Source organism: Mus pahari, chromosome 10 (genome assembly GCF_900095145.1).
Source record: "Mus pahari chromosome 10, PAHARI_EIJ_v1.1, whole genome shotgun sequence".
NCBI lineage: Eukaryota > Metazoa > Chordata > Mammalia > Rodentia > Muridae > Mus > Mus pahari.
This window is the reverse complement of record NC_034599.1, coordinates 59377515-59405459: the sequence shown is the minus strand read 5'-3', so window position 1 is coordinate 59405459 and position 27945 is coordinate 59377515. Positions and strand designations below refer to the sequence as shown.

At 49.4% G+C, this 27945-nt stretch overlaps 1 protein-coding gene across 1 annotated transcript in view; it reads right to left on the bottom strand.

Moving 5' to 3' along the window:
• Window positions 1–27945, bottom strand: part of Megf11 (multiple EGF like domains 11) — a 320501-nt gene that overhangs the window by 214815 nt on the left and 77741 nt on the right. The gene's annotated exons all lie outside the window — the stretch shown is intronic.

Sequence of the window (27945 nt, the reverse complement as noted above, 5' to 3'; positions counted from 1 at the left end):
GGCAGGTGGCACTGGGGTGTGGAGGCCAAATGTGGCAGGTGGCACTGGGGTATGGAGGCCAGGTGTGGCAGGTGGCACTGGGGTGTGGAGGCCAGGTGTGGCAGGTGGCACTGGGATGTGGAGGCCAGATGTGTCGGGTGGCACTGAAGGAAGCAGGTGGGAGAAGCTCCTGCAGTGGCCAAATGGAAGCATTAGAAGGTGTTTTACAGCTTATGTGGGAAATTAGAGTCCTTTGAGAACATTACAGAAGCACTTCCTGCAAAGGCTCTAAGAAATGTCTGGTCTCTGCTGCCTGCTCTGTCTTTACCTGCAATAGCCCCGGTACATCAGAGCCTACAAAGCTCAGGCTCTGAAAGGACCTCAGGATAGACCTTTCTAGCTTGGCCAGCCAGGTGAGCAGAGTTGCTCATGACCCCAGTGTGGAAGACTTTGCTTCTCTCGTTCAAGGTCAAGTTTGCCAGGAGGCCTGGTTCACACCAGTGTGCATCCTTCACACTTGTATTGATTTATTCTGACTCCTCTAGGCTGCCACCAGGTATCTCAGGCAACACTGACCTTGGGCTGGCGCTGGGGTGCAGTCTGCGGAGCGCCTGTTTAACATGTATGGAGCACTAGGATTAGTGCCCGGCACTGCATAGATTGAGATGGTGGTACTAATACCAGCATTCAGAAAGCAAAGACGGAGCACCAGAAGTTCAAGGTCACCCAACTACATGGCGAGTTCAAAGTCAGCCTGACATATAAGAAGCTCTCAGAGAAAGAGAGAGAGAGACAGACAAACAGACAGACAGACAGACAGACAGACACAGAGATAGACACAGAGACAGAAACAGACAGAGAGACAGACAGAGAGACAGAAACACACAGAGAACAAGAACAAGACATTGACCTCCTTACCCAGGAGTCCCACTGTACCCTGGGTTGGCCATGTAGACTAAGCCAACTTTGACAATGTTGACTTGATGTTAGCTTGACTCAGGCCAGCCAGCACCTGTGGTGTCCAGCCTGTTTTCTTGATGACACCCATGCCTAGCCAGGCACCAGGGGCTCTCTTACCCAATGTGCATAGACCTATTGTTATAAAGTAATTACTTGTGCAAAACTCCAATTCCCGCTTCACTCCCTTTCCTGCCTTATCCTGAAGGTGCTAAAATCTTATACACTGAAGCCAGAGCCATGGGCCCAGAACCTCCTCCTCTCTGTGCCCCTTCCAGTGGGTTCTTCCTTCTCAACCAGTTTGCACTGGCATTAGGGGACCAGCAGTCAGATGCAGTTTTATGGACCTCAAACTCCTGATCCTCCTACTTCTGCTTCCACAGTGACTGGGACTATAGGACTGTGTGCTATCACCTTAGTTTAGGCGATAACCACGATTGAACCCATGGTCTCGGATACACTTAGAGACCCTACCAACTCAACTACCTCACCAGCACTGTTTTGTGGACCTTGGAAAGGTTCTTCTACCACAACAAAGAGGATGGGGTATAATGACTACTTGGAATCCATGCAGAGAAACTGGTAGAAGCATATGTCCTAGTTTGCTTTCTATTACTATAATAAAACACTCTAACCAAAAGTATCTTGGGGAGAAAGGGGATAATCTCGCTTATATTTCCAGGGCACAACCTATCATTGAGGGAAGACATGACAGGAACAAAAGGGGATATATACCTGAAGAAATGCTACTTGCTGACTTACTGAGGCTCATGCTCAGCTAATTTCCATATACAGCCCAGGGCTACCTACTTAGGGAATGGTGCCACCCACAGTGGACTGAGTCCCATATCTATTAGCAACCTGATAGACGCAATTGCTCTATTCAGAGTCCTTTTTTAAGTAGTGCTAGGCTTCATCAAGTTGACACTTAATGTTAGCTAGAACATGGCTCGTGAGGACTAATGATGCCTGTCATGGGCCTTAAATAGGAAATACAGACCCATATATTTAGGGTCCCTACAGATGTCACTGGTCCAAAGCTACTCTTCTGTAACTAACACCCAGACACAGCCTCTGTGTTCTCTCTGGCCTTAAAAACCACTCTTATTTACCTTCCCACATACCCTTGCCCTTGCCCCAAGCCTAGAGAACACCCAGAGGCAGTGTTTCCATCCGCTGCCTTCACGCCTGCTCCTGGTACACAGAGGGGGACTCTGTTATCTCTGTCAACCTCCTAACTGATTCTACAGCCGGCCTCTGCCCCCACTCACCCCAAGCCTGAAAAGCAATTCATCTGCCTCACCTGACAGAAGCCACCACTCATCCCCTGAGGATGGGGATCACAGGGCATATGGAGCCAAGTGAACTGCATCGCCGGGGCACCAGGCTGCTGGCATCCGTCACAGTGGGCACCCGTGACATCCTGAGTGTGACTCAGAGCCCTCGGTCTGGGCCTCCCCATCAGCACCAGTACTCATCTACCCAGGGAGGCAACACAAGGCGGGCATTGAAGGCTGCTCAATAGCTCACACTGCACATGAGGACGAATAATATCCTGAGCGGCTCATGAAAAGGCACTTTCAGGACCGAGAACAGCAGAAGCTGGGATTAATTGTGCACACACCTCACATCTCTCCCAGCATGTGGGTGCAGAGAGACCTCTATCTTCTATTTATAGGACATACACACACTTCTGTTATTTTTCTGAATAAAACAGAAAAGCCAAGTTTGCACACAGGAGGCCAACACCAAGGTTACTGTCCAGTCTAGCCGCCATATTCCCTTCCCTGCCCCAGCTCTCAGCTGGTCCACTATCCCCGGACCCCCCTCTGTTTACTAGCTTTGCTGGGGTCTGATGAGCGTGATGAAGGGAGGGACCACAGTTAGCCTCCTCAGCCCGCCACTAAGAGTCTCTGTCTTTGGCTTGAAGCCTCCTGCTCCCCAGTTATCCCACCAGGGGCTGGGTTTATATTGACTACTTTCTAATCTCCCTATACAAAACTAACTAACTAGCTAGCTAACTAAATCCACATCTCTTAATCTCCAAAAGAGTGTTCCCTTGACTGCAGGAGTGCAGAGTCCCAGTGCCAATGTGGAGGTCCCTGTCCCTCAGGATAAATCAGAAAGAGCCTTACAGTCCTCTCCCCAGACATGTTAAATTTCTTTGTCCTGAACTGGGTTCCACTATCCTGATAAATCCTGCTTTCCCCTTGCCTAGGAGGCCTCACACTGCAAATCTCAGGAATGTCACCGAGAGAAGCTGCCAATGACCATCCATCCGGACCCAAAGCCTGCCCTGTCCCCTTCACCCCCTGCCCTGCCGAAAGCAAGTAGCCCCAACACCAGTCAGGCCGGAAGAGATCATAGCACAGCCATGCAGCTCAGGAGACATCTCTAAACTAATGACGTGCTGGCCTCCTGCTCCATTCCACCCCAAGCCCGTGCTCCCCACTCCTGGGCAGGCAGCCTCACACGTATGGCCTCCAGCCCTGTGAAGATGAAGGCAGGAAACTTATCTGTGTTCTTAGCCCATCCTATTTCTCACAAAGCAATTATCTCCATCTTTCCATTTCTGTGCAAATCAGGGCCCGCTCAGCCAGCCCAGCTGCTCCCCACCTCGCTACCCACATGCCTGCCTACTCTGTCTGCTACGCTCGAAGCCGCAGGGGTCTAAGAACTGAAGGGAGTCCCTCATGCCCAGGCATCGAGTCCTAGTTCCATCCTTAAAACCTCCCAGCTATAATGCAGACATGCAGGGGCTGTGGCCATCCTTGGTGGGGGATGGGACCTCATTCTTGCCCACTTGGGAAAAGAACTTTTCTCAGATCACAAGATGTGATGGATCACAAGTGCCAGGGAAGGCAGGAAGGACTGGCCCCTGAGTCCTGGAGATTTGTTCATCAATGGAAATTCAGGTGTCTCCAAGATATCTATATTCTCTGGATAGCAAGCCATAGGGTGTCAGCACTGGCCCAAGGAAACCCAGCAGCATCTGCTGCCCAACACCTTATGCCCCCGAAATGGAGGTGATTTCCTCAGGGACAGGTGGCAAAGGCGATTACAGAGTTTAAGTAAAGAACTAAGAGTCATCGGGGATGGGTTCAAATCCTAACACAGGCATAAGGTGACATAGCCCAAGTGAAAACCACTGCCTACATTTCCCCCTCCCATTTATTTATTTATTTATTTATTTATTTTCTGGACTGGGTGTCAGGCTGACCTCAAAGTCTCCATGTAGCTGAGAATGACCTCCAGTTTCCAATCCTCCTGCCTTCACCTCTGAGATTCCAGGTGGGAGCCACCGCGCCTGGGTTCTGTGGTGCAGGGGATGGCACTCACGCTTTGTGTATGCGAAGCAAGCACTCCAACAACTGAACTACATGCCAGGCCAGGCCTCATGTTTTTCATGGACTGTGTCACTAACATCACAGGCTCTGAAAGCTACACAGTGCGAGCAGGTGAAGTGTTCAATCCAGAGAAGATGTTCAATGAAATATTCATTTGCTCCCGACGCACAGCCTCCACCTCGGAGACCCATGCAGCCCTGTAATTTGCCTTCTAGAGTTTCTAAGAAGCCAGGAGAAGAAAAACTGTGGATAGGAAAAAAAAAATCTCTTGCTGGAGAATTTGGCCTCAGCTGAGGAAATGTGGGGTTAGTCCTAACTACAGCTATCCAGGTGGACCCCAACATTCATTTGTCCATTCAGCCACAGTGACACTGAGGTGACTCAGGCTGGACCCAGCTCCTGAACCCCAAACACCTGCTGCAGGTACATAAGAATGCTGTGAGAGGCAGGGGCTGATTCAAAGCACCACAGCCTATCCCTAAAGGAAGCCTGGGGCAAGTAGAGTGGGAAACCGGAGACCCTTGCTGTGATCAATGTCTGATTGCCTGGTATCCCCACTGATTAAGGCCAAAGGCAAGTCCAAAGTGCCAGTCATAGAGAGATGTGACCCCGAAGCAACATAAATGTCCACCCACAGGGGGCTCAGTAAGCCATCTCTAGCAAGCCTACTAACACAATACGAATGACAAAACACATCACTGGAAAATGTATATGGTGCTCACACCTGTAGTTCTAGCACCTTGTGTGAGTGTGAGTGTGGGGGACTGAGGCAGGAGGATCACAAGAACCCATGGGTCTGAGATCAACCCGAGAGAGACAGTACTCAAAAACAGAAACAAAAAAAAAGAAGAGAAAAGAAAAGAAAAGAAGAAAATGTATGTATCTACAGAGAGAAGCAGAAAGGTCTGGAAGCTGTCTACTGTGCTTTACAGGGTCATCACATGCAGGAGAGAGCTTGCGCTTTCTAGGAGGTTTTGTTATGACGGCGGGCGTTTTTACATTTGGCATTATCATCACAGGCATTGGGATGATAAAAGATATGTAAAATAATTCACCGTCAACTGACTGACATGGCTGGAAGATGACCCTGATGTATTGTGCTGTGAGAGACACAGATTACACAACAGCACAAACAGCACCATCGTATTCCTGCAGAGCGCCAAGCATGCGGGAACTGACTGAAGGAGCTGTCCCACACAGCAGACCTGAGGGCTGCCAGCCACCCCCATCTGGCTGAGGGGGTGGCAGCCCTCAGGTCTGCTGTGTGCCACCTCCATTGGATGTTGGCAAGTCTTCTTGGTGAACATATCTGGGCTGTGATTAAGAACATTATATTATTTCAAAGACCTGAGATGATCAGATGAGTGGAAAAAATGGATGCTTAATGTAGATTTTTGTCAACTCTATTCAGGATAACCCATGGATCAGGTATTTGGATTTTAAAAGAAATAGATTACAGCCCTTTGTTCCCAATGCTGATAAATTCTAGCTCAGAGTCCAGGTCAGTCCTGCTAGGCACTTCATCACCAAGGCAACAGCCAGATCCACGAGGGCCAGAATTTCAAGGGGCTCCTGGGTCCCCAGTTCCAGTTCTGCATCTCACCAGCTGGGTGGCCTTGGGTGGGGCTCCCAACATTAGGAGCCCCAGCTTCTTTCTCTTTAAAGTGGAGAGGGTAGAAAATCTGGCTCACTTTGTTAGTCATTTTATTGATTAGTTGTTCGACTTCTTGTTTATTTATATTTTCATTTTATTTATTATTATTAGTGTGTGCACAGGATGGAGAAAGACAGAGAGAAAGAGTCACAGTGGGCACATGTGTGCCACAGCATGCATGTAGGATCAGAGGGCAACTCTAGGTTCTCTCCTTGCACTGTGGATTCCAGGACTGAACTCAGTTCCTGATGCTTACACAGCAGCAGACATTTTTACCCTGGAGCCACTGGCCCTGTTTTCTGTTTCTTGAGTTCTTTATAAGTTCTAGATATTAAACTGCTGTCAGACATAGAACCTGTAACGACTCCCTTCCATCCTTCAGGCTGTCTCTTCACAGACTCACTGCTTCCTTTGTGGTATGGAAGCTTCAATTTCATGAGGTCTCATTCATCAATCATCTCCTGAGGAAAGATTTTAAATAGATAAAGTCATACATACATGTATGACAGGGGAGGAAAAGTAAAGAGATGGGGAGATGGCTCAACAAGTAAGAAATTGTGCAGGCAGGATGTGGTGGCACATGCCTTTAATCCCAGCACTCAGGAGGCAGAGGCAGGAGGATTTCTGAGTTTGAGGCCAGCCCGGTCCACAAAGCGAGTTCCAGGACAGCCAGGGCTATATAGAGAAACCCTGTCTTGAAAAAAAAAAAAAAAGAAAGAAAGAAAGAAAAAAGAAAAAAGAAAAAGAAATTTTGCTATATACGCATGAGGACCTGAGTTCAAATCCCCAGAGCTCACATAACGTGCCAGGCCTGGAAGGTTCTGTGTACTTGTGACCCATTGCCATGGGGAGTGGGGGGCAGAGAGACTGCGCTCAAGGCTCAGTGAGGGGCCTTCCTCTTAAGGAAATAATGTGGAGAGTGAAGGCACATACCTTCTCGGGCCTTCATGCACCCTTTACACAGATACCTTCCACGCAAAGAGAGCATAGGGCTGGGAAGATAACTCAACTGGTAAAGTACTTGATTGCAAGCACAGGTCCTGAGTTTGATAAACAGAGCCCTGTTTAAGAAGAAAAGCAAGATGTGGTGGCACAGACATTTTTTTGTTTTGTTTTTTGAGACAGGGTTTCTCTGTGTAGCCCTGGCTGTCCTGGAATTCATTTTGTAGACCAGACTGGCCTTGAATTCACAAAGATCCACTTGCCTCTGCCTCCCAAGTGCTGAGATTAAAGGTGTGTGCCACCACTTCATGGCTCAGAGTTTTAATCCCAGCACGAAGAAGGTAGAGATGGTCTCCTGCCCTGGACTCAAAATAACATGATGGATGGCAACTGAGGAAATACCACCTTCTTTCTGGTACACACACACACACACACACACACACACAAACACAAGGACATATACTCATACATGTATGAACATACACACCTGTACATATACACATGCACACACACATGCACACATATATGAACACATATGTGCATGCATATATATATACATACATACATATACATGCACACAATACACATATACACACATACATATATACATGCACACATACATATGTGCACATACATGTACATACCCACATACATACACATGCACACAAATTAACATATATACACATGCACATATATGCACATACACATATATGAACATATATACACGTGTACATACATGCACATACACATGTGTTCACATATACATACACACATGCACACACAATACACATATACACATACATACACATGTACACACACATGCACATACAAACATAAACACACACACATGCACATAGTCACATGTGCACACACATTCACAAGTAAAGTTGTCTGGTGGAAAATAGGGAACAGAGGGGAGGGGCAAGAAAAGATACAGCGACCATGGAGAGAGGTGTGTTTAATATATCAATTATTTTGTATTAAAACATTAAAAGTATATTCATTAAAAATAGAAGAAAAAAAACACGGCTCACAAGATGGCAAGAAGTTGAGGAATCAAGAGTGGAAGGAAGTGGGGCCTGAAATAGGAGTGGAGCAGGTGGCTCCAGGTCCCTGGCATGTGCTCAGTACTGCCTGGCTGGCATGGCTCTTCGTGTGCTTGCACTGGCATTCCTAGGACTTGACTGAGACTCCATGCCCAGTGAAGAGCTGCCTCCCTGGGGTGCACTGGGTCTTCTGGAAAGGACAGAAAGGACTGGGGATGAAGTCCAATAGCACCGCTGACCCACAGTGGAAGCTAGAGATGATTCCAAGGCTAGCCCAGAGGCCATCTTGGGTATGTCTGGGCTGGGTCTTGTGTGCAAGCAGCTCTCATTAGAGGTACCTGTGACTGAACAATGACCCCAAGCTCTGGTTTCCTGGAGCAGGAAACTTCTCTCTCACCTTCCAGGGCTCTACTGTGGACTGACCCAGGGCTAATTTGCTGAGTGGCACACAAGCCCCAGATTCATTGTGTTCCTGGCCTGGTTCCTTGTTGTTTGCCTCAGTATTTTCCAGGAAATTGTTCATTAAGGCTAAAAGCACCTGCTTACTGTAAGAGACCATCATACAAAGCCCCTGTCACAGGCACCCAGGAAGAGCATTAATTAATGAAGGGAAGGCAACTAAATGTGTTATAAATTAAAGGTCTGAAAAGAAATATCTGGTGTTTAGCGGGTTATGAGAAAAGGCTGAAACGAAATGTCATATCTTCAGACCACGGTGGGGTGAAAGAAAGAAAGAAAGAAAGGAAGGAAGGAAGGAAGGAAGGAAGAAAGAAACAAGAGGAAAGAAATTACAGAGGGTGGCAGAGGTAACGATCTATTTCTGGAGCGACTGAAGCCTGGGCTTCCATTAAGAGAATTATAAATCAATTGTGTTTTGTCTAGGGGCATATACGTGTGGTGTGTGCGAAATTAAAAAGCCTAACGCATCAGGTAGTTCCTGCCGAGGGGCCACGGAATGATGCTAATGGAGGCGTTTAAACCCGCCAAAAGATAGGACAGGCTGTGAGGAGGAGGTCAGGAGAGCTGAGTTCCTGGGTCAGGCTAAGCAGCACTAAGGTCACCCCGAGCACCAGGATGGAGAGGAAAATGCAGCCCCGCCTCAGTTACTGGAACCTTCCACTAACTGGAAGGTGGTCATGTCCACAGGCCCATCAGGCAATGCCTCCACCCCACAGCCATCCAGAACTGCTCTTCTCTCTGGAAAGAAGCATCCAGGGGCTGGGGTATAGCTGGTTGGTAGAGTGGGTAAGCCTGGGTTTGAGCCCCCCAGTACCATATAAAGCAGGTGCTCTGATGCATGCCTGGTAAGTAGAAGATCAGAGGTTCAAGGCCCTCTTTGGCTGCAGAGAGAAGTGGAGCCTGCCTGGACTAGAGACTGTCCCAAAGGGAGAGGTTGGGGAGGGAAGGGAAGAGAGCACTTTCCAGAGGGCGCCACCCACCCACTTCCTCCGCTCATGGCCACTCAAAGGTCTTTGTGAAGAATGACCCTGAAATCATACAAACTGTTCGAAATCCAGACGGATTTTACCTGTGTGGGTAAGAAGGGGTTACACTCCAAAGACTTTCGGTAGCTGGTACTAGGACCACAGAAATCGACTTAACTCTGTGAAAGAGTCAAAGATTCATGCCATTCTCAAAGCTAATGCGGGGACAGCTCCCTCCCTGCCCAACACCAGCTTTCTACTCCTTCCCCAGTTATTGCTGGCCTGGCCTCAAAATGCTGAGTCACCAGCAGCAGGTAGAAAAAGCAGGAGCTCTTGCCAAGACTAACTCTGCTTCCCCAATGGTCTAATTCCCAGGTATGCCCACGAATTTCTAAATCTGCCACAATGCATGTGGGGACTCAATGGGGTGGGAAGGATGGGAGGCGGGCCAGAGATTGCTAAACCCTCACAGGATCGTACACAGGTCCCTTCAGCTGTGCCAAGATGGAGACAGAAAAAAAAAAAAAAAAAACAAACCAAAGACAAAAACAAAAACAAAAAAACAAACACCAAGGGCAGCGTCTGGGTTGGGAGCAGGCAGGTGGAAACCCTGTTGGCGGGAGTTAGGTTTGGGTAGCCAGTTAGAAAGCTGGGTTTGGAAGTCAAAATTCAAGTAGATACTGGGTACTCTGAGACTTTGAGCTCTGTGAATAGCCCTTGTTGGATCCAACCTGGCTGTCCATGGAGCCAGAGAACATTCCATCTATACCCCAATCACTGTGTATCTACCAAACACCACTGCTAAGGAATGGATGTCTCCTGAGAGCCTGCGGCAGACCAGGGCTAGCATATGGCCTCAACTCAGTCTTCCCTTTAACTCTGGGAACGGTGTTCTAATCTCCACTTGCAGGTGATGAAATGGAGGCTTCTGAGTAGACGTGGGTGAGTCACCTTGTTGAGTTAGGAGCTCAGGGTTTCCATCCTGCTTGCCGGTCACTCTGCTCCCAGACAGGTCTCCATCTTTGGCTTGGTTGGGTTTTGAGACATTCCCACGAAGCCTAAGCTGATGTCAGAGTTATTGTGTAGCCAGCAATGACCTCGAGCTTCCCATCCTCCTGCCTTAACAGCATATTCGCCACCCATGTTCTGGGACCACAGGTAGGCACCTGCACTCCTGGTTTATGTGATGCTGCGAATTGAACCCTGGGCTTCATGTATGCTCAAGTCAACTTTGGTCTCCATATTTTGGACTCAGGGGCTTGTTCACGTGGATGTGAGAGAAAAAGGTGAGGTGTGGGGAGAGAGGAGAGGGATGGGGTCATCTCTGTGGATTCAACCCTCCTCCATACCTATAAGATATGAACTAAAAAGGGTAGATATTCTATGACTGTGAGAAAAATCCCAGTTCAGAGCTCAGAAGATAGGTTTGGGTCAGCCACATGGTCCCTTTGGTGCTTCACTGTTCCATTAGCCAAGAGGAAACCTGTCAGCCAGGCTCCCATCTGAAGCATAGTAGCTACAGCTGGCTACTAGCTGCTTTCTCATGGCAATTTTTGGCTACAGTAGACACCTTAGGGTGCAAGGGTTAGATCCACACTGAACATGGCTGAGATTTCAAAGCCCCTTTGGCTCTGATTTTTAAAGCAGGGAGGCTGTGAGGGTGGAGGAGCCAGGCAAGTGACCCTCAGCATACAGCCTCAATAGATAAGGATACTCAACACCCTGGCAGCATGGCTCAATCCAGTGTCCTGTGTGAATCTTCCCTGTGTCATTCCTGGCCTAAAGGCTTTCAGTGACAGCACAGCCCTACATCAGTGGTGCTCTGTGGAACTGTGGAGGGAAACACAGGGTAGCCATAAGGCAAGCTTCCAAGGAAGGTGAGCTAGTACCTGACTCCCACCCTAGGGCTGGCAGTAAAGAAGCCAGTTATTAGCTAGAGATCTTACCGGGAAAGGTGATTGGAGAGTTCAGTATTGAGGCCCATGGTCCTTGCCTTCTTCCCTGCTGTCAGAGGGTGTGAGGTTTATTGTAAAAAAGGACCAGTTCCCACCTCAAAGGAAAAGCATGCATTTCTGCCTCAGGAATAAGTAGGATCCCACCGATTTCTGGACCCTAGCCCTTCCTAATGTTATCGTGTGTGTGTGTGTGTGTGTGTGTGTGTGTGTGTGTGTGTACATGTGTCTGTGCATGTGTGCTATGGTCAAAGCTGACAGTCAACCTTAGATGTTATCCTTCAGAAGTGATCTGTCTTGTTTTTGAGGCAGGGTCTCTCACTGAGACCTGGACCTAACAGTTCAGCTATCCTGGCTGGCCAGTGAACCCCAGGGGGGGTTCCCTGTCTTCATCTCCCTAGCACTAGGAACACAAGCACATACCAGCACATTTTACCATAAGTCCTGGGAATTGAACTCAGGTCCGCATGCTTGCTTAGTGCTTGCACTTTACCAATCTGAACCATCTCCTTAGCCCCCTTCTTCACTTTCAGCTCTTCTAAATGGGGCCCCCAAGATGCTGGGGTGTGGAATGCCGCAGGCTTCTTCCCATGGCTCTCCAGAAACATCTCGCTCAGATGTGGCTGTAGTGACATCTCTACATCAGAAAGGACGTATCTAGACAGCACAGGCTCCTAGCAGCCTCCGGATCATTCCACAAAGTGGAGATGAGGATAAAATCACCCCAGGGGAAGGCAGAGGAGACATTTATTTCAAGCCAATTTCACCCACTGTGGAGCAATCGCTAAGGCCAAATGGTAGAGTTGTGTGCTTATGTGTTGTGGCGTGTCAATGCGAGAAGAGGAGTGAGCGTGTGTGACTGCCAGCCTGGTGCAGCTGCCGGGGGGAGGAACTGTGTGGGGACAGAATCTGCTGACAAGGTTGTTCCATGGCCTCTAAGGAGGACCAGAGCCGAGCACCCAGCCAAGGATCAGAAGAATCAGGACAGAAGCAGAGCAGCCAGAATCCAATCTCCCCCTCCAAGTCCAGTCAGCTGTGTGAGTAACTGCACCTCTCTGGGCTGCTTCTTAAACAGCAGAAGGTATAATCCCTTCACAAGTGCCTGGTCAATCCAAAAGGACACATAGGCTTAAAGGCCTGCATAGACGATTTCCACCAGCCACAGGGCCACTGGAAAACTTCTAATGCACCTCTGGGCCTCAGTTTCCCCCATTTATAAAAGGAAATTGTGGGCTGGTGAGATGGTTCAGCAGGTAAAAGTGCTTGCCCCCAAGCCCCAGGACTCACATCGTCAAAGAGGAGAACCCTCTCCTACAAGTTGACTTCTGTATGGTACACATCTGGTCGCATAATCCCTCCCCCCAAAAATAAACGTCTTAAAATGTTTTTAAAGAAGTTGTCTGATGGTCCTTCCAGTGAAGGTCCTTATAACTCTCCAAAATTCTTGGTGCATGGCAGAAGTGGGAGCAGACAGGAGGGAAGAGGGTCGGTCCATCCATTGACCTGACACTGTACCTGCTATCTCGCCCCATCTGATTACCAAGCCAGTGCTGGTCCCTGGTGTTTGCATAGGAGAAGTGAAGCTGAGAAAAAAGAGGCCAACCAGAGATCAAACCATTGATAACGGATGGAGCTGATCTTGAACCCGGATCTCCAGGTCCCCCAGTCCAGTTCTGGACCTCCTTCATCATGCAACTGGGAAATGGAAGGGGGCTCTCAAGCAGTCTCTCCTTGGGTGGTGTGAGGCCAGGACAGCCTGAGGACTCTGAATGATGAGGTCCTCAGGGGCACACTAGAGTCTGCCACCAGAACCTACCCACCCATCCCAGCCCACTCACAGGCCTTGCTTCAGGGGGGCCTTCCTTTAAGGGCAGAGAGAAGGGCTGCCCAGTGGTTGCCAAGCTCTGCCTCCATCTCCCTCCCACCCCCACATCTCTCCTGCAGGAATTTCCTCTCCTCCTCTAGGTGAGCAACTCCTGAAACAGAGCCCCATGCCTCAAGTAAGCTTCAAGCTCCTAGACACAAACTTTGTATTCCCAGAGCTGGGCCGGCACTGCAGATCCCATTCTGCCCTGCCAGGCCAGTCTAGCCAACCCTCAAACATCCTTTTCCAGCCCTCTGTCTGCAACCTATCTCTGTCTTCCTCTACAGATGACCACAACCTCATCCATAGCTCCTTGACTACAGAAGAACCTGCATGTGACAGGCAAGAACCCTGAGGCAGACTCACAAGGTAAGAAGTTTCAGGGACAGAGGTGATTAGTGGTCCCTTCGGTCTTTCTTTCGGTATCTTGTTTGGCCGCAGGAAGCTCTGCAAGCAAAAGTTGGGGGGGGGGGCTCTTCTATAGGCTCTCTATGGAGGTACAGAGATGCTTCTATACAGGATGGAGTACCTGCTCACCCCCAGCATATGTACAGGACTTTCCCTGGCCACACTTCAGAGTCATCTGAAGACAGAGGCCTACCTTAAGCTATTAGCACTAGCAACCTTAGTCCAGATCAACAAGAACTACGTATCTATGAACAGCACAGCATGTAGCTATGGGTAACTTATAAAGGTCCACAAGTTAAGGAGCAGCAAGGACTGAGAGCCACCTACCAGGCTCACTGAGGAGAGCCATCAACAGGGTGACCTAGCCCCTTCTCTGTCCTTCTCTCTTCTTACCCCCAAGCACAGGTACTTATGGGCTCTCCCTGCCTGCCAACTCTTTGTTCCTCCTTTGAAGTCACGGGCTCTTTTGCCCTGGTGGCATGACAGGCAGTGTCAGAGACGAGTCCACCAAGCTGTCTGTGAGGTCGCTGTTTTCTTAGAAGCCAGTCAGTGCCAAGTGAGAAAGAGGCAGGGACAGTCCAGCCTGGATCTCCCAAAATGTTAACTAGTCACTTGGCCTGTTGCTGTGGCACAATTCCTGATCAAAGACTTCAAAGTAGATGCTTTGTGTGACTCTCACACAAAGTCACAGCCCGTCTCGGTGGAGAAGGCATGGCAGGTGTAAGGATGGAGGTTAGGTAGCTGATCACACTGCTTCTACTGTCAGGAAGCAGAGAGAGAGGAGGGCTGTGCTCAATTTGTGCTCGCCTCTGTATTCAGTCTTGGACCCCAGCCCAGGGAAGGGGTCTTTCCTGCTTTGTTCAACTTTTCTAGAAACACCCTCATAGACATACAAAGCTGTGCTTCGGGGTGATTCCAGATCCAATTGAGTGGACAATGAAGATGAACCATTCTCTTAAGACACCTCTACAGCTGGGCAGTGGTAGCACATGCCTTTAATCCCAGCACTCGGGAGGTAGAGGCAGGTAGATTTCTGAGTTTGAGGCCAGCCTGGTCTACAGAGTGAGTTCTAGGACAGCCAAGGCTACACAGAGAAACCCTGTCTTGAAAAAAAAAAAAAAAAAACAAGAACAACAAAAACAAACACTTCTAAACAAAAGCAGACTCGGGGACCAGAGGATCCCTATATACCTTGGGCTAGGACAAGTGCCCCAATAGGGTACCAATATCATCTAATCTTCAACTGTAGACACCACAAGGTAAACCCTCACCAGCAACCACAGCAGGTGCCCTGCTACCCACAGCAGGTGCCCCGCTACCCATGGGTCTTTCAACCCCTCCATAAGGGCAACCTTCCCATTCTTCCTTCCACCCACCTGTCTACTCAACTCTTACTACGGAGCCTCTGCGGCACGACAGACACTAGGGGCCCTGACACGCACAGGACAGACGCCATCCCTCCCACCGAGATGACCAGTAGCTTTGTCAAGCCCTACTACAAAAACACTGGCTATCCTGTCCTGAGTAGTAGCTAAGGCAGACTCCAAACTCTGTGGCCCTGAGTCCTAAGAGGCCATTGCTGTGTATTCTACTGCTCCACATAGAAAGGGATGCGGACAGGAGCGTGACTCCTGCAGAGTCAGGCCAGAAGGCCCACAGGGGGCCTTCCTTCTGGCTCCTCCGTCTAACCAATCTTCAGAGCACTACAGTGAAATTCGACTTAATAAGCACTCATTAGAATATGCTAACGAGGAGGAAGCAGCTCTCACAAGCCCTGAAATACCAAAGGGAAAGGAGGGAGGAAAAATTCAATATTGAGTTTCATCTCATTTCAAAGCCACTTTCAAAGTGGCCGTAAATCCTACCCTGGACTTGATATAACAAGGTGCTGCCCGCAGCTCGGATGTCAGAGATTAGCAGCTGTCACGGGCCATGGTCAGAGCCCCTTTGCATGGAGAGTCCAAGGGTATGCAAACTTGCCTTGTCCATACCCCTTGACTACCTGGGGGACCAGGGCTGGGCTTGTTGACAACAATGAGCTTCAGAACACATCTGATTCCTCTAGGTGTGAATGCAGTTTGGGGACAAGTCCCCCAGTGTGACCCAGCCCCCTGGTGTGTCTATGTGTGAAACAGAAAGGACACAAGTGTCTCCCTGAGGGCCAGGAGGAGCCATGTGGCTCCTGGTCTGAAGGGAGAACCAGCTCATCAGATAGTCAAGTGAGCTAGGCTCATCTAAGCTAGAGCATCGGGGCTGGGCACAGATGCCTAGGCTAGACCATTGGGGCTGGGCACAGATACCTGGGCTAGACCATTGGGGCTGGGCACAGATACCTAGGACTCTGCCCCCTCACTGGCAGATAGAGATGGCAGTGTGGTCCCTATGAACGACACAATGACACATTAATAATTCACCAAATGTCACTGTTGTCACTTCCTGAGTACGCAGCAGCAGTTAGTGTCTATGCTGCCTTCTCTCCGGCTTCTTCACACCCTCATCTCAGGCACCAACAAGAGCCCCAGGCTGTTGTCTCAAATTCTTCCTAGTTTTCAACTTTCTGGGCAATTTCAGGGAGATGAGGTAACTTCTCTAATTCCTTTTTTTTTTTTTTTTTTTTTTTTTTATTTTCTTCATTAGCCTAGGCTGGCCTCCAGCTTATTATATAGCTGATGATGACTCTGGACTTCTGAGTCTCTCGCCTCAACCTCTTGCATGCTGGGATTACCAGTGTGTGTGTTATCACGTCTGGTTTTACGCAGTGCCGAAGAGCGAACCCAAGGCCTTACGTGTACCCAGGTAAATGCTCTACCAACTGAGCAGCATCCCCAGCTGGAACCTCTGGCTCATAACTGCATTCCACAAAGGGAAGTTGGTCAGTCCCTCAGATCTACCTCCAGGGTGCTTGTAAAGATCAAAAAGGTAATGCAAGTAAAAGTGCTTTGAAAGAGACAGGAAATGGTATGTTGTGGAATTTCATTCCACTGCAGCGGAAGGCTGTTCTAGAAGGCTCAACTTGTGTCTATCCTCCCCAGACCACAAGGAATAGCCTCAATTCTTCAGGAGTCTACAGTTGCTCCAGATGGCAGTCTGCAAACATCAGCCTCTCAAGGCTGATGATGTCTAACTTGAATCCTTCCTGCTGTCTTCTTGCTTTGTCCCTCAGAGATAAGCCAGAGGTCACCATGCAGACAGAGACAGTTTTTCATTTCCAGGAAGAGCAGAGCTGATATTTGGACCTACTGTGCATGACTTCTCTAACTCTGCCATGAGCATCTTGCTGCTGGAGCTAATCACTGAAAGAAATCCACTTCCTCGTGTCCCCATGTTGTCGCGTGTCAGACTGTTCCAAGTCTCTGAGTATTGTCTCTCCGTCTCTATATTTATCGATCTGCAGATACAGCAGTCTGTGGCTGGCCCTGGTCCAGGGTGTACACTCAGTGGCTGGTAGGCAGGTGGAGTGGAGCAAGTGGGTTTCTCAGCCCTTGGCAGAGGGTATAAGGGCCTGGAGGTGGGCCTCAGCCCCATGCTCTTTACAAGAGGGAACCTACTCATTGGTACATCTCATCCCTCACTGCCTTCCATAGAGGCTGAGTACCTATCTGTCTCTTCCACCCTGACTGATTGTCCCTCTCCAGCCAGCATCCTCTACAGCTAATATTCCTGTCAACTTGGCAGGGTCTAGGATGGCCTGGGACACACCTCTGGGTGTGTCTATGAGAGAGCTTCTAGACTGGTTTAATTGAGCTGGAAGATCCAACCTGAATGTGGGCAGCACCACTCTGTGAGCCGAGGTCTTGGACAGAATGAAAACAAGAAGGCAACTGAGCACCGGCATCCATCTCCCTCTGCTTCCTGACTCCAGATGCAACGTGACCAGCTGTCTCAAGTTCCCGCTACCACGTCTTCCCCACCGTGATGGATGGTATCCTTCAGATGGTGAACCAAAATAAACCCTTCTTTCCTTAAATTGCTTCTTGTCAGGTGTTTTGGTCAAAATAATGAGAAAAGTAACTAACATGGTAGCCCAGCCAGGGTCCCTCCCAGGTTCCTCCCCCACCGCCCAGCCATTTTCTCTAGCAGACGCAGGACCAGGCATTGGGTACATAACAGAGTAAGCCAGACTCCAATGGAGGAGAGGATGGTGTTGCCAGGAAACCACATCAGAGAGAAGACCTGGGTTCCAAGGTCATTGCCAAGGCAGCCAGAAAGAGATTGTAACCATGGTAAGGGGTGTGGCCGTGGTGAAGGAGGCAGAAGTATCACCAGGCAGGAAGACAGGTGTGCTCTGACAGAGCATGGGGACCTTGAGGTAAGCAGCTGCCCCGAGAGAGGAGGGGGGTGGGTTGTTTGTGTTTGTTTTAGTTTTTAATGATGGATACTCACGGACTATTTGGTGAATTGAAGCTATTCTGGAAGGCCACTGCATTTGCTCTGTACATGTGAAGACTGTCTTCCTGTCTTAACTGCTGAACAGTACTGTGTACCAGCTATTTACATAGCCTAGGACCATGCTAGGTGTTATAGGTAACCTAAAGGTGATGTGTGGTTTATAGGACAGCTGGATACCATGGTGCCTGCCTGTAATCCCATCACTCAGGCAGCTGAGGACACCTGCTATCAGTTGAAGAATGGCCATGTATATTAAAGAGAAAGATTATGTCTCAAAAAGTAAAGGGAGGAATGGAGGGGGAAGAGAGGGGGAAAGGGAGGCAAGAAAGGAAAAGAGGGAGAAAGAGAAGGGGAGAGTGAGGGGGAGGGAGGAGGAGGGAGGGAGAGGAAGGAAGGAAGGAAGGAAGGAAGGAAGGAAGGAAGGAAGGAAGGAAGGAAGGAAGGACCAGCAGATATATAGATGAATGCTATCTACAATGCCCTGTTATATTGAGGGACTGGAGAACCCACAGATTCCTGTATCTCTGGAAGTAGGAAGACAATCCCCCTCGGATGTTGAGGGATGACAGTAGAGTGTGCCCCCGTTTCTATAGAGGAGACTACTGCCATAGCTGTGGGTGTGTGACTCTCATCTGCCTAGAATGCTCTATATGCTCTCTAAAGGGAAGGGGTGGGCAGCAGTCCCCTTAGTGGGCAGAGTGGGAAGGAGAGGAAGGTACGGAGCAAGCCAAGGGAAAATATATCTTGAAAACAAAGTAGGATACGCTGTCTGCATGTGAAAACCATCACTTGGAAATATTGGAGTTTGGGTTCATCTGTCCACCTTCTGGGGAGTGTTCCCAGGTTTTTTGGCCAAGGCCACAGAACATCAAAAGAAATCAGGTCACAGGGAAGTAAGCAGTCTCCTATCTCCAATCACACCAGCTGACCCCACCCACATCTACCCCAGAGGTGGCACAGCACCTGGGCCTGCCGTGCCTCCCATCACCACACCCCCTCCCTCCCCCTGGGCAGTCTCCACGTGGATCACACATCCCAGCTATCCATGGGGTGGGACTGAGGATAATGGAGAGCAGGCAGATCTGATGTCAGATCTAGACTGTCACTCCCTGCCAGAGTCTTAAGCCACCACAGAGGGAACAAAGGCTGCCGAAGGCAGGCAGGCGCCATCTTTCCAGCCCCTCTACTCCCCTACAACACTCAAAGAACTTCTGATTCTTGGACATGCTCTGCCATCAAGGAGAGGAAGGATTATGGTCATGTCACCTCAGGTGACAGCTGGACTCGGTGTCCAGCACTGTAAGGAGATGCCACCAAGACAACCATACAGAAGGAGGAGGGCAGATGCCTCAGCAGCATGGAGTCTGTAACCCCCTGGGGCAGGCACTGCTCAGCAGGGCACCTCTGTTCAATGGCATTATGAACTCTCCAGAGATGTCCCAAAGCCAGTCAGGAAGCCTCCCATGCGGTTGGGGAGATGACTCACTAAATACAGCATGTGGACTTGAGTTCAAATCTCAGCACATAGCAGTGGATGAGCCTGTAACCACAGTGCTACGGGAAGCAGAAGAGGAAGGGGCTCACTGGCAGCTAGCCTAGCTCCATATTCCAAGAGACTGCTTCAAGGCCAAGAGTGACAGAACAAGATGCCTGATGCCCTCACATATCTACACATACTCACACCCATGCAGCACACGCACACACACACACACACACACACACACACACAACTTTAAAGAAAGACCCTTGCCGGGTGTAGTGGCGCACACCTTTAATCCCAGCACTCAGGAGGCAGAGGCAGGCAGATTTCTGAGTTTGAGGCCAACCTGGTCTACAAAATGAGTTCCAGGACAGCCAGGGCTATACACAGGGAAACCCTGTTTCGAAAACCCAAAAAAAAAAAAAAAAAAAAAAAAAAAAAAAAACACCCTCCCCAACACCACACATCCTAACACTGTACAACATAAATGAGCTCCGTTTCTGATTGGGCCTTGCCAGGTGCCCTTGACAGTCATGTCTCTCTAACTTCATTATCTCTGTCTGTAAAGAGGATATGCAGACAACAGCTGCTTCAAAGAACCGTCACAAAGGCAGAATAAGTCGACACACACAATGAGCCAAATGGGAAGAGTCATCTAACCGCCACCGCAGTAGGTGTCTATGGATCTCCAGACACAGCCCGACTTTCCACTCCTTCACGCACAACTACCAACCGCCTGCCCTAGCCAGCCAGACCTTGTCCTGCCCTCTCCCTATGGGCATTGCTCACTGGGGTCCAGATGAAACTTACAAAGTGGGAAGTCGTCAAACAATTACAAGGATTAATTGAAAGATGCAACAATGAGGGCAGGGGCCAACCCACTAGAACCAGAGCCCATTAAAAAGCAAGTGGAGGTTTGTACTGATGCCACCAACAAAAATCATCCTACTTAGCAGTTAGAGGAAGGTCATCCGGGACACCTGCTGTCCCCACCTCACCCCCAGGAGCTTCATCATCCCCCACAGAACTGCTGGGAAACTACTCAATCTTGGGCATGCAAAGCCCCCCCCCCCACGCTTCCTGGAGGCAGTGCCTGCTGGGGCCCCTACGAAGCTAATTAGCCACACTGACTAATTACAAGGCCCCTTTATACTGCTCCTTGACTCAGGGCAGAGCTGTGGGGAGCCTGGGTCTGAGAAAGGAGCCCCTTTTCTTTCATGTAGCTCTGGGGAAACCAAGCTCTTCTGATGCCCTGGCAAGCTGCAGTCCCACCAGCCCCTGAGCTGGGGCCCAGGCCCCCCGGGGGAGGCCAGCAGTTCAAAGCCAGCCTGGCAGGCATGGTGGGCCCACTTGGGATGAGGAATAATTAGGGCATTGCAGACCATCAAAATCAATAACATAATTAACAAATATTGTGCCATTCCTCAGAATCTTGCTAGGAATTACAGTGTCTTTGATCATACAATGTTCTCTGACTGTTAATGACATGTAATGTTAATTACCAGGGAAATGGAATGACTCCAAATCAAGACTTCCTTGGAGGATAATTAATATTTTTTGAGGAGCTGGGAGCTTGTGAGGGGGTCCCTCCAATCATGCTGACATTAACTTCAAGAAACCCAGCCTTGATCCTCTCTTACAGGTAAGCTGTAAATTCTTTGCACTGGTTTCTGTGGCCCCCACACTCTGCAGTACTCAGAGCTCTCTGGGTGAGTGGATGGGCCCATGGAAAGGAGGAGGTAAGCCCATCCTGGCTTCCCCAGCACCATGAAGGGAAAGCACATGGGCCACACAGCCTCCTCATCCAGCCATCATGCCGGACGCCCCACGGTCCCACATAGAGAGGCCCCTTCTCAAGTGAAGTGTGAGTGAGTGTGTGGAGTTTTAGAATCAGGAGACAAGGCTCAGCTTTGGTTGTTTGCCTGTGCGCTCCCTGGGCTCTGTGTGGCTTCTCCCCAGGGCCTCAGTCACTTCACCTGGCAGGTTGCAGACAGGGTCACTGTAGGCTCGTGCATGGTTCACAGAGGTGCACCCTAAATGCCAGCTCTCCCCAGCCTAGCACTGGCTGGCTCTGGTTCTATCCAGGCCTGGATGCCATTAGCAAGATCTCGGGAGAGAGGCTCACAGCTTTGTGAAGAGCCACCCAGGATGCTAGACTGCCCGGCAGCCCTTTTACACCATTTCCCAATAGCCTGTAACGCCAGAGATGGCAAGGAGTGAGCCAGGCAGCCGGTAGCCACCAGTGGGCGTGACCTCAGCAGTTAACACCTGAACCATGCCATGCTCCTCTCTGTGTCCACCTCACTGAAGTCCCCCTCTCCTGGGATCATAGCAAACAAGACCTGTCCCCAAGAGGCACTGGCTTCCAGAATTTATCAGGAAAGAGGCTTCTTTGGGGAGGAAAGGGAAGGAAAAATCCACATGCTTCAAAGCTCTTACCAGCATCTGTCAACATCTTCATTGTAAATAACCTGGGATTTACCAGCAGCTCCAACGTCACGCTGCCTCCGACTTAACTGTCATCAAGATGTGGTTATTAGTTTTTATTTACTGGGATCGTGTTTATTTTCCTGGAATGAGACGCGAAGCACTAGAGGAACATTCTCCACAGAGCGGCGCCTCCAAAATGAGTGTTGGAGACTTGCCAGAGAAACGCTTGCCACCTGGGGTGAGAGACTTTAACAACTGGGGTGAAGAGACAGGGAGGGAACAGACCAGTTGCCCTCCTGTTGGGCTCTGAAGTCACCTCCAGGTTAATGCTTTCTCTGTTGCCTTAGGGGGCACTGCCCAAGATGGATTGGGGTCCCACAGAGTCAGTGCAATTCCAACTATCATGGAAGGATTCCACTAGTTTAACAGCCATCACACACACACACACACACACACACACACACACACACTCACTCCCACATGAGTCTTCATGCCAGCCTCCCCAGCTACTCCAGCACTCCGGTGGGAACTCCCTGCCAAGGTCTTTCCCCAGGGAGCCATTGAGCATCGAGAGCCAACAAGATTCCCTTCAGGGGAAACCCAGGGCCCAGCTCCAATCTCAGAGCCAGGATTGCTGCAAGCCAGGGGTGCTTACCCAGGCGACCTCATCCAACTCTGTAGAAGACATATGACGAACCTGGGACTCACAGGCAGGGTCTTAATGTCACCAGAGCCAGCCCAAGGGTCATGAGAGCCACCATGCTGGGCAGTCATCTGGCGGAGGAAGGCTACCACAAGGGACCTTTTCCCAAATGTAACCCAGGCTGGGCTTCTGTCCCTAAACCAGAGTCAGCAGTCCACTTTCCTCTTCTATCTCTCAATAAACGCCTGAAGGAAAGTCCCGTTAGACACATCCCTCACAGCAAGCTGGGCCCTCTTCCCAGCTCCCCCAGCTGGACTGAGAAATCTTCCCGTTTCTTTCCCTCCTTGCCCATCCCACTTCTCAGCCAACTCTGCCAGCCCTGTGCTGAAAACAGGAACCAGACCTTGGCTCTTTCTGTGCAGTCTCTGCTCTGCTCCCAGCTCTCCCCTGAACATTAACACAGCAAGCTCTCAGGATTCCCTGTTGCCACCCTTATGCCCACATCGTGGTTTACTGTCATAGCTCGGCAGAACATATAACCAAAATCCCAGTCCCAGTTCTGCAAGGCCTGGGAAGCCAGGAGTCCAGGGCTTGTGTCCTGTGACTCTCCTTCCCAGTCCACTGGGGCTCCCTGGTCCCAGTGTTATGACTCCATCTATGCAAATGAAACTAATACTTTGCTTATAGCTTTTCTGGGAAACAAATGAACCTAGAGATGTGTTAGCAGCTCCTGGCTCCGACCACTTGCCACACACACACACACACACACACACACACACACACACACAAAGGGCTGCTGGCACCTGGGTCACATGTAACCACATTCCACAGGCAAACACGGCAGCTTTCGTCCTTCCTCCCAAGGGACATATCCATCCACTTGTCACTCCTCTGACCACAACCCACAGGATGGCATAAGTCCTCTAAAGGGAAGAGGAATTATGCTTGGTTTCAACTGCAAAGCCCCGCTCCCACCAACACAACCCACAGTTCCATCAAAGAGCCTTCAAGACTCCCCCTCCTCCCCATGCACATAGGAAGTCAGCCCAAGACTGGAGAAGGAGGGGAAACACCAGCCTCCCCATCCATCACCTCCAGCAGCCTTCAGCCTAGAACTTTCTGCTACCTTTGTCCCCATCTCCTTCACTGTCGCTAAGAAAAGACATCGTTAGAGGCCCTAATGCAGGACTCCCAACCCTCTGGCACCCGTCCTGCAGATGCCTGACCCGGCAAGATAAATATATTTATCATACACAGCAAAGTGAATAACAAAGAGTTTATAGAGCTTTTCGTGACAACGCTGGCAAGCCAGGGCCAGCAGGTCTAATCAGTTCCCAGCTGAGCCCAGGAAATCTACAGGAACACAGCACTGACCTTTGGGGGCCTGTTTCTAAAGAGAAGATTAAAGTTTTGTCATAAAGTAAGAATTTTTTTTCACTTGGAATGAAAAGGGGTTATGAAGTTGCACATACACACCAACTACGAAGGTGACAATAGGACTGTATTTTCAATTAACAAGCAGATGCACCTGCCCATGCCCTACCCGTAGGGTTTTGTTCTCCAGGTAACTCAGTATTTGCCTTTGCCTTTGCCTGTTGGGATACCAGCTTGCCCAGAATGGCTCACAAATGGGCAGAGAATGCCTGTGGCTGCAGACTCCAAAGATGTCTTTCCATGAAAAGCCCTATGGCATCCTGAGTTGGCACCACCCATAGATAATGCCTCACTTCCTGTGCAGTCAGTAGTCAGGTCAGGAGCTCTGATGGTGGGTGTGGCTCTAGCTCAGTGGGTGGAGTGCTTGCCTCACATGCACAGACCCCTGAGATGGATCCTTAGCATCATATACAAGTGGGTGTGGCAGCACATATCTGTGACTCCAGCATTTGGGAAGTGGGGGAAGGAAGCTGAAGGTCTTCTTTAGCTACAAAGTGGGTTGGAGGCTATCATGGGCTACATAAGACCCTATCTTAAAACAAACAAACAAACAAACAAAGCTCTTTTTAAAAAACAAATGAATTTGGTAGAGAACAAGAGCCAAACACTTAGAACTTCTCCTTTTCTAAATCCCCTTTCCCCATCTAATGGGGATATCTGGACTCAGCCTCAGCAGAGCCTATCCAGGCTGGGAATGGAGCTGGGGTAGCTGGGTTCAACAATACTTGCTTGTGTTGGGCCTCTGATCATCCAAAGCCACATGGGGAGGCGGGCTCATACTCCACCCCACACTATTGATGACAATTCATGGGGATGCAACCCAAGATGACGGGCCATCACAGGACATACTGAGGAGCTAGGCTAGGGGAAACACAGGCTCCTCTACTCTGACCAGGGACCCGGTAGAAAAATATTAACACTCAAGTATTAGCTTTGTCTTTAGGTGCCTGAATCCCCTACTGGGGGCCTGTTTCCATTGTGCCCACAAGTACTCACGTGAACCCACCTCTTCAAATGAGCCAAACACCTAGTTCCCAGGCCCAATAAGCTGAACCATCTCCTAGTCGTCTGTGGGTGCTTCAGCTCCGTGTCTGCAGATGAGCCTGCCTCAAGCTCTCTGAGAAAACTTTCAAGGGCAACTTGAAGTCACCATTGACACCCAACCTTGAACAGGATTCCAATTTAGGCTGAGTCACTCTCTTACATGTTTGGGCAAAGCTAGAGCAATAGTGACAAAATCAGGAGGGGGAAGCGATCTCATTAAAGGTTCCCCAAGCCTCCCCAATGTCTAGATGAGGAAAGTGAGAGACCTAGAAGGCTAGGTTCTCTCAGTCCACAGGCACAGAACTGGGACGGGGAGGCCTAAGGCCCCATGTTCTTCCCACATGACTCCATGTCCAAGTGCACAAAGCTTTCCTATAGCACTTCAGCCCTGGCCACAGTCTCCACAGGAACAAGGAGCAAGGACAGGCCCAGGGCTCTGGATCTAGGATTCTGGACCTCACATACCCTGGGAAGGTGTGAGTCTCAGAGTCCTGTCTTCCACTTGATGGACCACGTCAAAAGCAGTGCAGTGCCTACGGTATCCATCCTGATACACTGTCTTTCTTCTTTCCCTCAGGAGCCCTGGAATCCAGGGAGAAACCAAATCCTCAGAAACAATGGCCCTCGCTGATCTCAAGAGCTAGCTAGACCTGGGCCAGGGCATTAGTCACCCCAAACACTTTGTGCACCTACTGGTTACTGTGCCCATCAGCACCAGTCACTCAGTGATCTGGAGGTTTGTGGGAGGGCATGGAGAAGAGGGGGGCCATAGTGGCTTGCACTGTAGACCCTAAAACTAGATTTGGGTACAACAGAATACTCTGGGATCTTATAGGACATGGGGTGTTAAGGAAGGCACATGGCCAGAAGGAACTACAGGACCTCACTGTGAGGCTGGAGTCTAGAAAGAGAGATTAGAAGAGCAAGTAAAGGCCTGAGAGATGCTGTGTACTGTAAGTCCAGGGCCTGACCTAGGATCTCTGCAGAAGAAGATGCCTGAGACATCACAACTCTTCCAGATGAGGAAACATGGGGCAGTCCAGATACCTCCCATAGGGTCACTACCTCTACACTAGCAGATCTCTTCCTTGATCACACGACAGGAGGAGGCCATTGTACCTCAGGGGAAACACCAGTCCCAAAGGATGAGTTAAGACAGGTGACCTCATCCTCTGTGGGTCATAACTGCTGTAGGGTAGTCATGTTCCTGTCATAGCAGTAAAGGAAGATGTTGACCTGTTGACAAGGAAGGACTTTCTCTCCTAAGTAAGGAGAGCCATTTGAGGAAGGTCTTCCCACCCCAACCTCTTCCTCCCTAGAAAGATGGACAGGATACCCAAGGGTACAGTAGCCATTTTGCAACCATGCAGTAACATCGAATATCCCAGAGCTGGTTGGTGGCTCAGTGTTTGTGTAGCAATAAAAATATGTATAGGGCTGGTGAGATGGCTCAGCGGGTAAGAGCACCCAACTGCTCTTCCAAAGGTCCGGAGTTCAAATCCCAGCAACCACATGGTGGCTCACAACCATCCTTAACAAGATCTGACTCCCTCTTCTGGAGTGTCTGAAGACAGCTACAGTGTACTTACATATAATAAATAAATAAATCTTAAAAAAAATATGTATATATGCAAATAACAACAGAGCCAGCAGAGGAAAAGGCCAGGTCTCCAGGAGTGCTATAGAACCACCTCGCCAGCATCAGGCACTTCATCTCTAGAAAGCTTACTCCAGGAAAAGCAATAACCCTATTCGTTGAAATCAATGGATACTTTTCCTTGGCTTTCAACTAATATCCACATAATGGTCGAGGTATAATTTTAAATAGACTTTATTTAATAAACATTTATGAGGTGTCTGCTAGGCACTAAAGGCACACACATACACATACCTGTACCCTAGAGGCACTTAGAGTCTAATGGCAGCATAAGAGATGGTTAAGAAAATATGGAACTTGCCTAGCTAGGATGCAAGACTGGGCTCCACACTCAGCACAGAGGGCACTGAGCATGTGGTGTAGACATGAAATCCCAGCACTGAAAATGTGGAAACAGGAAAATCGGAAGCTCACGGTCACCCTCCCTACTGAGGAACCAGCCGGCCCCCATCTTAGGCTCAAAAGCTATCTTGTTTACTATAAGACAAACTAGTTTAATTCCTGTCTATGGTGAAGCCTCTATTTCTCAAGGATTGGACTATGCCATATCTGTAAGCTAAACTACAAGTGGTTCTGCTGGTCCCAGGAATGGCCATCATGTCTCTGCTTCAAAAAGTTATTTATAACCACCTTGCAGCCCTACTTTTGTTTTTACAGGTCATATGATCACCTATGAGTACCTTGGGATGCCCGCCTGGCCACCATGTCTTTGTTTCAGGAAGAACTTCTTATGTTCTGTTCTTGTAACCCTGCCTATTTTTCCAGACAAATCCCATTTGGGAAACCCCTGCCCCTTGTCTCCCTCACAGCCAATGCTGACCTCTCAAACCCCATCATACAAGGAGGCAGCCTATGTGCACAAATACAAACAAACAAACAAACAAACAAAAAGCTTTCTTTAGTTAATTTTCCCATGATGATTTGGGCCAGTGGTCTTTCTTCTCCATCTTTGGGATTCGCACTACATAGAGGGTTGGAAGCTAGCCTGGGCTACATGAGCTCCTGTCTTCAAATATAAACGGAGGCTGTGAGAGTCTGAGAGAGGAGGCTGCAGCATGAAGCCTTCAGGGAGCTTTTGTGGGGCTGGGGTGGGGAATCTGAGCAGAGGAGGCAGGTAGAGCTGCAGGAGTTGGCAGAACCATAGCAGGCAAGGGGATGTCTTGTGGCCTAAGATCCTGGCTCATCCTCATGCAAGAGTCTTCCATTTCCTTCTCAAAAGCTCATGGGAAGCCCAGAGAGCAATTCAAAAGGGCCCTTAATATCAGAAAGGAAGACAGGCTAAACTAGAACCTTTG